This window comes from Oenanthe melanoleuca, chromosome 4A (genome assembly GCF_029582105.1).
Source record: "Oenanthe melanoleuca isolate GR-GAL-2019-014 chromosome 4A, OMel1.0, whole genome shotgun sequence".
Classification (NCBI taxonomy): domain Eukaryota; kingdom Metazoa; phylum Chordata; class Aves; order Passeriformes; family Muscicapidae; genus Oenanthe; species Oenanthe melanoleuca.
The window spans coordinates 3,502,478-3,515,961 of NC_079338.1; positions in this window are offsets into that span (position 1 = coordinate 3,502,478).

Genomic DNA, 13,484 nt, shown 5'->3' on the forward strand with positions numbered 1-13,484 from the left:
TGGGATCCATTTCCCCTCTCTCAGATCAGTGCTGGCTGAAGAGCTTTGTCCTCCCTTGCTGTGTGTCTGGCATGTGTGGGTGGGAAGGGGACACAAGCACAAGCACCATGGGCAGAACCTGGAGTGTTTCAGGCACTTGTGGGGAAGGACCATGGCACAAAAGCAGCAGATGCTGCAGGCTGTGTGAGGAGTGTTGACAAAATTGAGAGGTCTCTTGAGCCCTTGCTTCAAATGCAGCCAGTACCACGTGGCCCTGGTGGAATCTGGTTATGAAGAAATGAACCATCAGAATCATTCAGAATTTCAGCCCTCCCCAGGGCCTGAAAAGTTCCTCTCTGCTTCCTGCTGTGTGTCCCCACATCCCAGATGAATACTTCAAGATGTTTTTAAAATCCATTTCAGGGCAGCAGTGACACAGGCAACACAGGAATGCCTTTGGTTCTGGAGTACTTCTCTCAATCCATAGGAATCTTTGATCATTTGGGGCTTTCTCATCTCAAGGCCTCCCTTTCATCTTTTTTCTCTGCCTCCACACACTCTTTTCTGAAGAGAAGATCATAGGAAGCTGCCAGAACTATAGCAGATACTGTCCACCTACAGTCCTTAGAGACCATATCTCTTTAATTGGTGTCTCCTTTGTTGATCCCAGCAGCCTGGAAACTCACTTCTGATGCTGATCAATATTTTTTTTAACCATGCCATTTTAACTTGATGGTATCACAACCCAGCAAACACTGCCAAGAGTGCTATGTTGTATTTACTGAAATAATTCTCTGATTCTATTTGGCACCCTGTCTCCTGCAGCTGCTGAGCAGAGAGAAAAAGAGCCACACACCTCTTCTGGAAAAGCCTCATCATGTTGGAAAGCTGTGTAAAAAGAAATGGGGAGGAATGGAGATGGACACAGCTGATTTTAGCTCATCAGGTGATGTGGGCAAGGTAGAGATTTGCCCAACAGGCAGATTAGTAACTCTACAAATGCAAGCACCAATACTTGAGTTAAATAATGCTGTGAGCTCTGGGTGGGTTCCACCCCTCACAGGGACCCAGAGTTTACCACCCCTGGTGATTTCTGGGAACCCTGGTGATGGGATCTCCTGACCCAGGTTTCTGTAGTTATGTCCCCAAAGCTGCTCCTGGGGGACACTGTGGCAAGCTGGTAAGTATATAGGGATTTACCTGGGATAGTCTGCTACACCTTTTCTGAGCTGATCCCAAGGTGAGGACTCCATCCAGGATGAGTTAAATGGTGAGGAGCAGCTCTGTGAGAAACTAGGTGAGCAGGCACTGTGTTTAAAGCAAGCTAAATGGTGGTTGTGGAGTGAGACACTGAAAGTGAGGGAGTGAGTGAGCTGGGCAAAAGCACAAGTGGGAGAAGAAATTAATTATCAAAGTTTCTTTAAAACCACTGTGTTGAAAGGGAAGTTCAGAGCAGCCAGCCACTCTGGGCTTAGGGCTGATGAGATAGCTTAGTTAGAATGCCACCAGCACTGAAAATCCTGTGCCAACAGAAGCAGTGGGAAGGGGACTGTGCCTGGAATAGCTATGAGGTTTCCAAGAGGGCCTCACAGAGATTTATTGGGCTGGGAACCTTGTCTCACTCTGGGGGTCAGACTAAGGTGGCCCATTGCAATTACTTTTATCAGCAGCAGATGAAAGGGGAATTGGTGTTGGGAGTTCATGAACCCTCTCAAATGCTCCCAGCAGCCTGAGTCTCTGTGTTGTCCTCACAACACCTATTTCTGGGTAGGCAGAGTTGGTGTGTGCAGTGCCTGGGTGACAGATTGCTGTGCCCTGACCTGGAACAGGGGATGTCACATCTAGTTTTAGGCCTACATGCATATGTATGCTTGTCTCCATCCTTTTTCCCTATTTAGAGCAGCCCATGTTTATTAAAAAAAACAAAAAAAAACCACAAACAAAAATTAAAAACAAAAAACCCACCCACAAAAATAAACAAAAAAAAAATACCACCATCTTTTTCTCTAATATCAGTAGATAACTAGATAAGTGAGGGCATTTGAATTGTTATTCTGGAGCCAAGTGCTAGCTTCAGATCAGTGGTAGGGCATCCCTCAGATGAAGAAAAAGGTTTCACCATCTGGAAAGATCCTGCAAGGTTGTCTTGAACCAGTGCTTGGGTGAGAGAGCTGAAGGTGATTAACTGCTTGCTGTGATACAGATGCTGAATGAAGAGAATGGTTGAAGTAATAGAAAAACCCATTTCTGTTCTCTTGCATCATAAGTTCCCAAGTTTATGCTCAGTGAGTTTATTTAAATTGGACCACTGCTTCTATTTGGAGCTAATATTTTTGTTTTCTTCAATAAAATGTGTTTTCTAATGTTGTTGTCCCTCCCCAAACCACAGCCAAACAGCATCTCAGCCTACTTTCTTAAATCAAGAGAATTGTTTATGTCCTTGGGAGCTGGCATAATAGCATCTGAAGGAAGCAATGAGACACAACAGGAATTCATTCATAAGTTAATGAAAGCTGTGCAGTACAGCATAAGGATGATCAGGGCAGGTCTTAGGCAGCATTTGTCAAGCTAAATTCCCTTCTGTTGAAATTGTTCTCCTTGGAAGAATCATGGACTTAAATACTTAATAGAAGCAGCTTCAATACTGCTTGTATACAGGTTTGTTATATAGTATATCTTGGTACAAAGATGTGCAATAGAACAGGGTACAGGACAAACAGGAGAAAGATGATACGGAGCAAAAAAGAAAGAGAAAATTGCTTAAATCCCTCCCAAAGTGGGAAAAGCACCACCTGGGTAGTATGGCATATTTTCCGTGGAATTTATCACCTGGAAGCAGAATGTTTTGGTACTCAGGGGACTGATCTGGAGATGGAGCCAATGCCAAACACCTGATAAAACCAAAGCACACAGCCTGAACCCATCTGAAGAAACACTGAGAGAGCTGGAAGGGAGTTTGTGTGCAAGATCTTAACCAGAAGTTGGGCTACAGTGAACAAGGTCAACTCCCCTTGATTTGGGATTGCTCTCGTGGTGGGAAAATGGGGCCCTAGAGTAAACATGGACTTGAATGCTAAAGCACAGAGCAGGCTGTGGTGGAATATCACAGCATCTCCTGGGCTGTGAGTCAGACCAGACTCGTCACCATCACGCGGCTCTCCCGTCACCAGGACGAGTGTGTCCCCTCCCAGACCTGCCCTGCCCTGTGCCTTCAAGGGAAAGGAGCCACAGCTCAGCTCTGTGCCTCTCTGTGCCCCAGCCAGGTCTGCAGCAGGACACTGTGCCCAAAGGACCAGCCCTGCTCCTGTTTCCCCTTGCTGCAAGTCCAAGGGATTGTGTGGGATTGGAGGAGCCCATGGCCAGGTGCCCTCCTGAGGCACGGGCTGGCAGAGGAGCTGGGGCTGTGTCCTGGTTTGAAGGACAGGTGTTTGCCAATAAAGGCAGAAGCTTCTCTTTGAAATGGAGAATGTAAACCCCTACCCTCCAAATTATTATGATTTTGAAATTAAGGGGCTCTCAGGAAAAGAGATGAGAATTAGGAAGAACAGTTCTTTACTAGGAAAATTAAAATAGAAATGCAGTATTACACAGAACAATCCCAAACCCTGCCAGAGTCAGAATCCAAGCTGACACCCGTCAGTCAGTCAGGGTGTTGGCACAGTCCCATTCAATGGTGGCTGCATCCTCCTGCAGGGGCAGATGTGGTTCAGCTGGAGCAGTGCTCCTGGAGAAGGTGCAGTTTCCTCTGAAGGTCCAGGGATGATGTGAAAGGTCTGGTTTTCCTCTGGAATCCAGTGGAAAGAAGATTCCTTGGTGTCCAAAATGTCAGTTTTTATCTGGGTAGGAAAGGCTTGGCTCCTCCCCTGGCTGGAGCATCTCCCAGTGGGATGATGGAATTTTATCAGTCATGCCCTGGGACTCACTGGCCATGAACAGGAGATATCTCCTGGAGGGAGGATGGGCTGTAGGAAGATAAAGATGATTGCCCAGCTGGTTTAAAGATGGCCCATGAGCAGATAATGTGTGCCAGGAGATCAGGGTCACTGCCCCACCCGGCTGCAGCAGATGGGGACAGAATCCACATTTCTGGCACATCAACCCAACACAGGCTGTTATCAGCCCTCTCCCCCATGGAGGTGGCCCTGTGATTTTCCTGCCTGGGGAAAGTTAAGCACAGTCAATTATGTGAACAACCTCTCTCAAATGAGAGCAAGGAGCTGAGTTACCAAGCCTGTTTTCTGTGGATCTGTCCTGCAGTGCACACAGGGGGATCTCTCAGGGCTCTGAGTGATCAGAGCTCTGCTGCAGGGCAGGATGTGCCTGTCACCCACACGGATTGAGATGCCTGAATCAGCACATTCGTTTCCCCAACAGTGGGAGCATTAGTAGGTTTATTTTCCATCTAGATGCTTGTTGACATGCATGGTGTAAACCCATCATTCCAGCTAACACTGACAGAGGCGGAGAGGTCTCTTAGTAATTAACCACCAAGCTCAGATGTTGCTGAGAGTGGGAGAGGAGAGGAGCTGCAAACAGCATACTAGCATCAGCTGCCTCTTTCTTAAAAAAAAAATAAAACCTGCCAAACAAGTTTAAATTGCTTAGAAAGCTCTGGGAGTTGGAAATAAAAAGAAAAACAAAACAAAAAAACCTGCAATTGCTCTGGGGAAGGAAGAGAGAGGCAGATTTGTGGTACTCTAACAGAGCTGCCAGGAGCCCAGCTCAGACTAGCTGGAGGAGATAGACATCATGCTTACAGTGACTTCTCAGACTGGAAGGGGTTAACCAAGCTGTTAACTTTTCCATTCCAGCACCTCAGGCTACAAGCTAAAGTTGAGTTCCCAGGAAGGACCCCTCATCTCCAAATATTGGCAAGCTGTGAGCTACAGCTGGTGTTTGCTGAGACTAATCCTTGAAAGCCCAAATGCCAAGGCTGATCATCAGCCTGAGCCTCAAAGGAAAGATCCACATGCAGCACCTGAAGCCCCTGGACTCAGGTAAATGGAGGCAGTGGCTTTTTCATTTTCATTTTCTGCAATACTGTTTCTGCTTTTTAGGGAAGAAAGAGTTAGTGGATGGTGGAGCAGCACTTTGGGCATTCCTCAGGACTGGGCTGCAGTGCCAGTGGGGATGTCATGGTGGTATAATTTACCTTACCCCTGTCACTGACCCAGAGCCCCCTCCCTGCTCTGCTCTGTGCAATCTCAGGGTGCACAAGTGAGGCAGCCCAAAATCGCAGGTTTATTTTCCTGTCTGTTTTATCTTCCTGAGATCTGTCTGCTGTCTCCTGGCCGGCGCTCTGCAGGCTCTCAGGTTGCCAAGGGAAGCAGACATTCCTCCCCAGGTCTCAGCCCTGCACTTGCTGCTGCTGTCTGAACTCGATTAAGATAAGGGGCTCTGTGGGCAGGGACACGGCTGCCCTCTTGCTGAGGCAGTGCCAAGCAGGCTGGGAGCTTTCAATAAGAAGTAATTAATGGTGGAGCAGACTCCTGCAATCCTGCAGTCTCCTCTATTTCTGTTACTCAGGTTTTTAAAGGCAACGGGATCACAGTGGTTTGACTTCCTTCTCTGGCCAAGAAAAGGAAGCACACTTAATCTGTGACCTCACATCCATCTTCTGCCCTTTATTAGCACCATCTGTCTCATTCTGCCTGCTGAAAGGCGACTGTGCCCATCCTCATGGCTGGGACAATACAAATATTGCTCAATTACAGCCATGCTCCAAATGCAATTACTCAGTTGCAGTGTTAATTGAATTATTTGAGTTTAATTATTCCATTAGGACTTTTGTCAGTACAGTCTAAGCTGCTTGCTTTCTCTCTGGGCTAGCATCACAATGCAGCATCTGGCCACACAGGGAAGGACTGGTTTTACTCACTCAGACCTAGTTAGGCTGAAGAAAGCCTGGCACTGTTCAGAAATGGTGATCTCCAGTTCAAGGAGAGTTGTCAAAGCTGCAGGGACCTTCTTTACTCCAGTCAAAGCACAATACTTATAAACAGAGAACAGGGACTATTTATGCAGAAATAATTTTGTGCAAAGAGCTAGCGGCAAAAATACTTGTCAGGGTTTTGTAAGTGAAGGAATCAGCCCTTAAAGATGCTTGGCAGAAATCAAAAGGAGCAGTTGCACAACATGAGCCTGTAATAGGGACAATATAAAGTCAGTGAGACAGTTGCTAAGGGCTGCTCACAGTCACAGAGGGGCTGAGATGGGGCTGCAGTGTGAAGATCTCCAGTTTTTGTGGTAAATTCACCCAGGCAAACAGAAAAACTACTTGGAATTTACTTCTGATTCCTATACCAATATCCTGCCACTATCACCAAAGCACAGAATTGTTAGGGCAGGAAGGAGATAATTTAATCCATCCCATCACTGGGTTTTCCTCACTCTTAATGAGAGGAATGTTACATTAAGATCACCCAGAGCCCTTGACTCCTGGTGTACACTATTATTAAAAAGGGTACTCGAATCTTTCCCTCCCTTCAGCCATCCAAGTCCTGCAGCATCAGCTCAGAGCTGTGACAGGTGCACTGGAAATAGCCCTGCCTGTCTCAGAAGGAGCTTTTCACCCACAGGCTCTTCTGCTGTGAGCAGAGCTCAGGCTGCAAAGCCTCTGCTCAGCAGCAGCCCAGAGCCCTGACTGCCACAGACAGCCCTGGCTTTGTGCTTGAGCTGTGTGCTGTGCTTTGGAAATCCTCCTCTTGCCTTAAAGCTGCTGCCCTTGCAGCTCTGGGAGCAGCAGTTCCTGGGGTTTGCAGGGGCAGGTATCACCCTCCCAAGAGACAGCAGCGTGCAGGGCAAGGATCTCTGAGGTGGGGACATCTCTGGTGGTGTGGGGGTTTTGGGGCTGGTTCATTTTTATGAACCCTGTGGGGTTCAAGCTGCTGGGACAGTTTTTCCTGAATCCCTTGTGACTGGTGATCCAGGGAATCCATCCATTTTGTCTCTTTGCTCCATCACACCCCTCCCTCACACTCCTGCATTGGTTTTATTGACACAGTGGGGCACAGGAGAGGAAGTAGAGGTCAGAATCAGGGTGGGAAATGGCAATTTTGTGACAGCTTCAGGTAAAATGCTCTGCCCTAGCAGCCACAAGTATCAAGGGATCATGGTTAATCACAGATGTAAGGGGATTAGGTGGTAGACACAGTTGTGCTTTAAATATTTTTTGTAAACATGGGCTTTATCTGCCATGTGCCTCATTAACAGTGCAGAGATATTGGCACTTTGATCCTGGCTGGTGTGGTGGAGTTTGAAGGAGGCAGGACCCACTGTGGCTGTCATTTCTCAGTCCCACTTTGCAAACATCCCTTCCCTTCCCAGGAGAGGTGGTTTTCTTTACAGGGTACCAAATCTCATCCATCTTTGGTGAGCACTGTCTCCATCAGACCCTCCTGGTGAGCTATTTGAGGCTGGAATACTTGGCATGGATGTGCCAGGAGTCCTGCCCTCCTGATGGATGTGTGACTTATTACCGAATTCACCCTCAAAAAAATGGAGAAGTTATGCCAAGAGAAAAGGATGAGCCTTTCAGGGGCAGAGTGGTGGCTAAACATGCTACAGAATAACTGCAGAGAACTGTGAAAATAGCTCCTAAAAAGCCTCAGGGGCTGAGTGATCCTCAGGGCTGCTCCCAATGGCCTGGGTGCCACATCTCCCAGCTGTGGCTGCAGAGCCTGTTTGCTGCTCAGCATGCATTGAGCCCATTGTGTGGCACTGGTGGATTGAATTTCCCAGGTTCTTTGCTGTGTTAATTCCTACATTCTCCAGGAATACACCTGGGGCTCTGTCAGTCCTTTCCTCTCCCATGTGTGCCTTTCTGCATCTGCAGCCTGCAGCATCATCCCAGTTTGAGAGAGGACACCCCCATCAGCGTTACCATCAAATCCCTGCATGTTCCAGCTAAACAAGGAATTGGATTTCCGTGCCTGCAGCATCTCAGCATCTCTGTACCTGCCCTGTTTCCCTGCCTGCTCTCTGGGATGTCTCTTTATTTCACTTCTGGTAGATCTCAGGTCTTTGAAGCTCAGTTTTGCAAAGTTGCTCCAGTGCAGGAGAGGCACCAAGGCACAGACTGGGGCAGCCTCCTGCTGGGGCTCCCTGGCTATTCCCATGGCAAAATGGAGTGGATTTATGGGGAAAGCAGTAGCCTGGCACTGAGAAGCCTTCATCCATCACCCTGCTGTGCCCCAGGCTCTGTGGGGAGCTCTGGGTGCTGACAGCCTCCTGTGTGAAGCAGGAGGGAGCCAGGGGGGCTCTGAGCATCACCAGAGCCCTGCAGTCAGGCAGCAGCAGCCCTGCCTGAGGCTGAGGGTGTGGATGTGCAGGAGCCACCAATGTCCCCTGCCAGCTCTGGTGCCCCAGCTGGGCTGGGTTTGCCATAAATCCATCCCTGTGTGCGTCACAGGCAGCCAGAGCCAGGCCTGGGGGGCTTTGGAAAGCAGCCTCTGGATTTGTAATTTTGTTCTTCTGACTCTAACACCTCATTTAATATTTCACAGCCCCGGAAATGCATTCTGTGCCAAAGGCTGGCTGCAGGTTCAGCCACTAACATTTACATTATTAGGCTGGGGCTCCAGAGCCTGTGCTCAGCGAGGTGAGCAGGGTTCTTCCTGTGCTCCTAACTGGAAATACAGGGCTGGCAAAAACTTTTGGCACTCGACTTTTAGTGCTGATCCAGCTGATGGTTATGGGTGGTGGAGAAGAATCAGGATAACATTGCTTTTTGGAAACTTTGCCCCAAGTTCTCTTTAAATGCAAAGTCTGGATTAGGGTGAAGCCATCAAGAAGAGTGTTGGGCCCACACAATCCCTTTTTGTGGTCCTCTTCTGAACAGCTTCCAGACCCTCTAAATACACAGGTTTAAATAATTGCCCTTCAGTCTGGAAATATTGGCTCCTCTCTTGTATCAAATAACACCTAATGTCATTGTTGCTGAAGGCAACTAGGATGAAATTGCCTGCCTTATTTTTCCCAGTGTGTTGGCTTTATGCATTTGGCAGCATTTGGAATCAAATCAATCTTGCTTTCCTCTCCCGGACAGGTACTTAGTTTTGCTGATGTCAGGGTACAGCTTTAGTGCAGAGAAGGGAGAGGAGGCAAACCATGGCTGAGAACACAGGGAATTGGGTTCCAAAGCCCCACAGGCTCAAGGAAGATTAAGGCCAGTGCATTAAATCATAGAAAGGTGTGGGTTGGAAGGGATCTCAAAGACCACCTCATTCCACCCCTCTGCCTTGGGCAGGGACACTTTCCACTGTCCCAGGCTGCTCCAAGCCCTGTCCAGCCTGTCCTTTAACATTTCCAGGGATGGAGCAGCCACAGCTTCTCTGGGCACCCTGTGCCAGGGCCTCACCCTCACTGTAAACCATTTCTTTCTTATGTCTAATCTGAACCTGCTCCCTGTCAGTTCAAAGCCATTCCCCCATTCCTATCACTCAATGCACTTGTTAAAAGTCCCTGTCCAGCTCTCTTGGAGCTCCTTTAGATACTGGAAGGGTATTCTCCAGATTTAAGAGGTTCTCAGGCTGAACAATCCAAATTTTCTCAGCATGTCTCCACAGGAGAGGTGCTACAACCTGAGTTTCCCAGGCCCAGTGCTGGTACCTTCTGCAGAAAAGGGCTGCAGAGGTCTGGAGAGCTCAGTTTTGGGAGTGTTGATGTGCCACTTGCTGGGGGATTTGTACCTGCTGCAACCCATGAAGTGCTCCTTGCTGTTCCCCCTATGGCAAAGCTGCCTTTCAAATAAAGGGCAGTGGTTTTTCTGAGGAGGAGTTCCAAGGGACAGCCTTCCTCTCTAAAGTACCCCAGGACCTGGACTCCTGACCAGGGGACAGGGTGGAAAATCAGCTTTGAAAGGAGCTCAGGTGGATGCACTCTGCTTGTGTCAGGCCTTGGTCCCTGGCACATGGAGCACATGTACAGCATCCCCTGGGCTGTGAGTGCCCAGCTAGCTCACAGAGCCAGACCTTTCCTTTCCCCTTTCCCCTTTCCCCTTTCCCCTTTCCCCTTTCCCCTTTCCCCTTTCCCTTTTCCCTTTCCCCTTTCCCCTTTCCCTTTCCCCTTTCCCCTTTCCCCTTTTCCCTTTTGCTGTAGATGATCCCTTTCATCCTCTTCAAGAGGCTTGCCTCTTAAATCTCTTTGTTCACCTCGTTTAAACACTGCAGCCCACTCCAGCTGTGCCCCAGCTGCTGAGGTGCCCAGGGGATGCTCTCCCTGGGCACACAGATCTTTAGGAGGCTGCTGTGCTGTTCAGCTGCTGCTTTGCTTTGTTGAACTGCCTTCATCCTGACCCATGAGTGTGTTTTTAAATCTTATTTTCTCCTCCCACCCCATCCCCTTCCCTCTCCTGCTGAGGAGGGGAGGGATAGAGCAGCTTGGTGGGTACCTGGCATCCAGCCAAGGTCAGCTCACCACAGGAGTGCAATCTTCATTCCTTGCTTTATTTGTGCTGTGGCTGCTTCGGGCTACAGTTACCTTTAATTACTGGCTCTGCTGAGGCTGGTTGAGTCTTTTCCAGTGAATGGTTTGGAGGTCCTTGCTCCCAAACAATGAAACCACTTAGCATCACTTATCTTTTAAATCAGAGTTTATATTTAGCTGGTGCCTTCCATTCAGGCTGCTTCTCCACACCTGCACAGAGAAAAGCCCTGCAGTCCTGCTGCTCACAGGAGGATTGGAATGCTCCCCATCCCTGCTGCTACAGCTGAGTTGGGGTGTGACACCCAGGAGGACATCAGGCCCCATGCTGCCTGCCTTGATGCTGAGCTCAGTTTTGGCAGTTCCTCCACTTTGATCATCTTTAGAGTCTTCTAAACGTGTACAAAGCCATTAAACTCACACAGCCACCACACAGAGGAGAGAGCAGCAGACAGTCCCCTGACTGTGTGAGAGGAGCTTCTCTTTCATGGGGGGTGGAAGCAGAGCTCGGTGAAGGGACAAGCTGTCTGCTCTGGATCCCAAAGGGCTCGAGACTTCTGAAAATAAGTGTCATAAACCAGGAGATGGGATTGTTTGTAATGAAATAACTTGGGTTTAATGCAAGCTGAAGGGAACTGGGAGCAGCCTCAGCATTCCCCAGCCTGTTGTTTCCCTTTACACACAGTCCCAGGAACAGAAACTGCTGCAAGAAATTCCTCCAGCCAGCACTGGCTCCAGCAGCAAGAGCTGTGCTCTCAGCACAAACTGGGGCAATGAGGAGGGAAATCATCCTTCCCACCATCCCACCCCACTGATGGTGGCTTTGGGAGAGCTGTCTGGAGAGACTGGAGAAGAAACAACTTCAAACAGGATCCATCAGATCCTTTTGGTCCAGAGTGACCCACACCCAGCAGCCAGGACACTTTCCCCTCTGCCAAGCCCAGCTGTGTGGTGTCTCCTTGGAGCTGGGGGTGACTGAAGCCCTGTCCCTCATTTCCCAGGAGGGAGCAGTGTTTGGGGTGCAGCTGTGTGCTCAGGGGATGCTCTGCTCAGTGCTTGATCTGCAGCTGTGTGCTCAGGGGATGCTCTGTCCAGTGTTTGGGCTGCAGCTCTGTGCTCAGGGGATGCTCTGCCCAGTGTTTGGGGTGCAGCTTTGTGCTCAGGGGATGCTCTGCTCAGTGTTTGGGGTGCAGCTGTGTGCTCAGGGGATGCTCTGCTCAGTGTTTGGGGTGCAGCTGTGTGCTCAGGGGATGCTCTGCCCAGTGTTTGGGCTGCAGCTCTGTGCTCAGGGGATGCTCTGCTCAGTGTTTGGGGTGCAGCTGTGTGCTCAGGGATGCTCTGCTCAGTGCTTGATCTGCAGCTGTGTGCTCAGGGATGCTCTGCTCAGTGTTTGGGGTGCAGCTCTGTGCTCAGGGGATGCTCTGCCCAGTGTCTGGAGCTGCAGCTGTGTGCTCAGGGGATGCTCTGCCCAGTGTTTGGGCTGCAGCTGTGTGCTCAGGGATGCTCTGCCCAGTGTTTGGGGTGCAGCTGTGTGCTCAGGGGATGCTCTGCTCAGTGCTTGATCTGCAGCTGTGTGCTCAGGGGATGCTCTGCCCTGTGTCTGGAGCTGCAGCTGTGTGCTCAGGGGATGCTCTGCTCAGTGTTTGGGGTGCAGCTGTGTGCTCAGGGGATGCTCTGCTCAGTGTTTGGGGTGCAGCTCTGTGCTCAGGGGATGCTCTGCCCAGTGTCTGGAGCTGCAGCTGTGTGCTCAGGGATGCTCTGCCCAGTGTTTGGGGTGCAGCTGTGTGCTCAGGGGATGCTCTGCTCAGTGTTTGGGGTGCAGCTCTGTGCTCAGGGGATGCTCTGCCCAGTGTCTGGAGCTGCAGCTGTGTGCTCAGGGATGCTCTGCCCAGTGTTTGGGGTGCAGCTGTGTGCTCAGGGGATGCTCTGCCCTGTGTTTGGGGTGCAGCTGTGTGCTCAGGGGATGCTCTGCTCAGTGTTTGGGGTGCAGCTGTGTGCTCAGGGATGCTCTGCCCAGTGTTTGGGGTGCAGTTGTGTGCTCAGGGGATGCTCTGCCCTGTGTTTGGGGTGCAGCTCTGTGCTCAGGGGATGCTCTGCCCTGTGTTTGGGGTGCAGCTGTGTGCTCAGGGGATGCTCTGCTCAGTGCTTGATCTGCAGCTGTGTGCTCAGGGATGCTCTGCCCAGTGTTTGGGGTGCAGCTGTGTGCTCAGGGATGCTCTGCCCAGTGTTTGGGGTGCAGCTGTGTGCTCAGGGGATGCTCTGCTCAGTGTTTGGGGTGCAGCTCTGTGCTCAGGGGATGCTCTGCTCAGTGCTTATCTGCAGCTCTGTGCTCAGGGATGCTCTGCTCAGTGTTTGGGGTGCAGCTGTGTGCTCAGGGATGCTCTGCTCAGTGCTTGATCTGCAGCTGTGTGCTCAGGGATGCTCTGTCCAGTGTTTGGGGTGCAGCTGTGTGCTCAGAGGATGCTCTGCCCAGTGTTTGGGGTGCAGCTCTGTGCTCAGGGGATGCTCTGCTCAGTGCTTATCTGCAGCTCTGTGCTCAGGGGATGCTCTGCCCAGTGTTTGGGGTGCAGCTGTGTGCTCAGGGATGCTCTGCCCAGTGTTTGGGGTGCAGCTGTGTGCTCAGGGATGCTCTGCCCAGTGTTTGGGGTGCAGCTGTGTGCTCAGGGATGCTCTGCTCAGTGTTTGGGGTGCAGCTGTGTGCTCAGGGATGCTCTGCCCAGTGTTTGGGGTGCAGCTGTGTGCTCAGGGATGCTCTGCCCAGTGTTTGGGGTGCAGCTGTGTGCTCAGGGGATGCTCTGCCCAGTGTTTGGGCTGCAGCTCTGTGCTCAGGGATTCTCTGCCCAGCACTACATGCCATGCTGGCTGCCTGACCCTGCTCCATGCAGGATGAGATGCCAACGAGAGGGCAAAGATCCCTCATCTAATTTTTGTGCTATATTTGTACATGAGAGAAGGAAAGTGAGCAAGAGCCACGCTGATGCTGGGAACTTGATGGCTTTAGGTGAATTGAGAGACAGGGCACTCCAATTAAGGCTTCTTTTTCCTTTTTGCACACAATTCCTCTCTTTTCCTCTGCCTGCCTG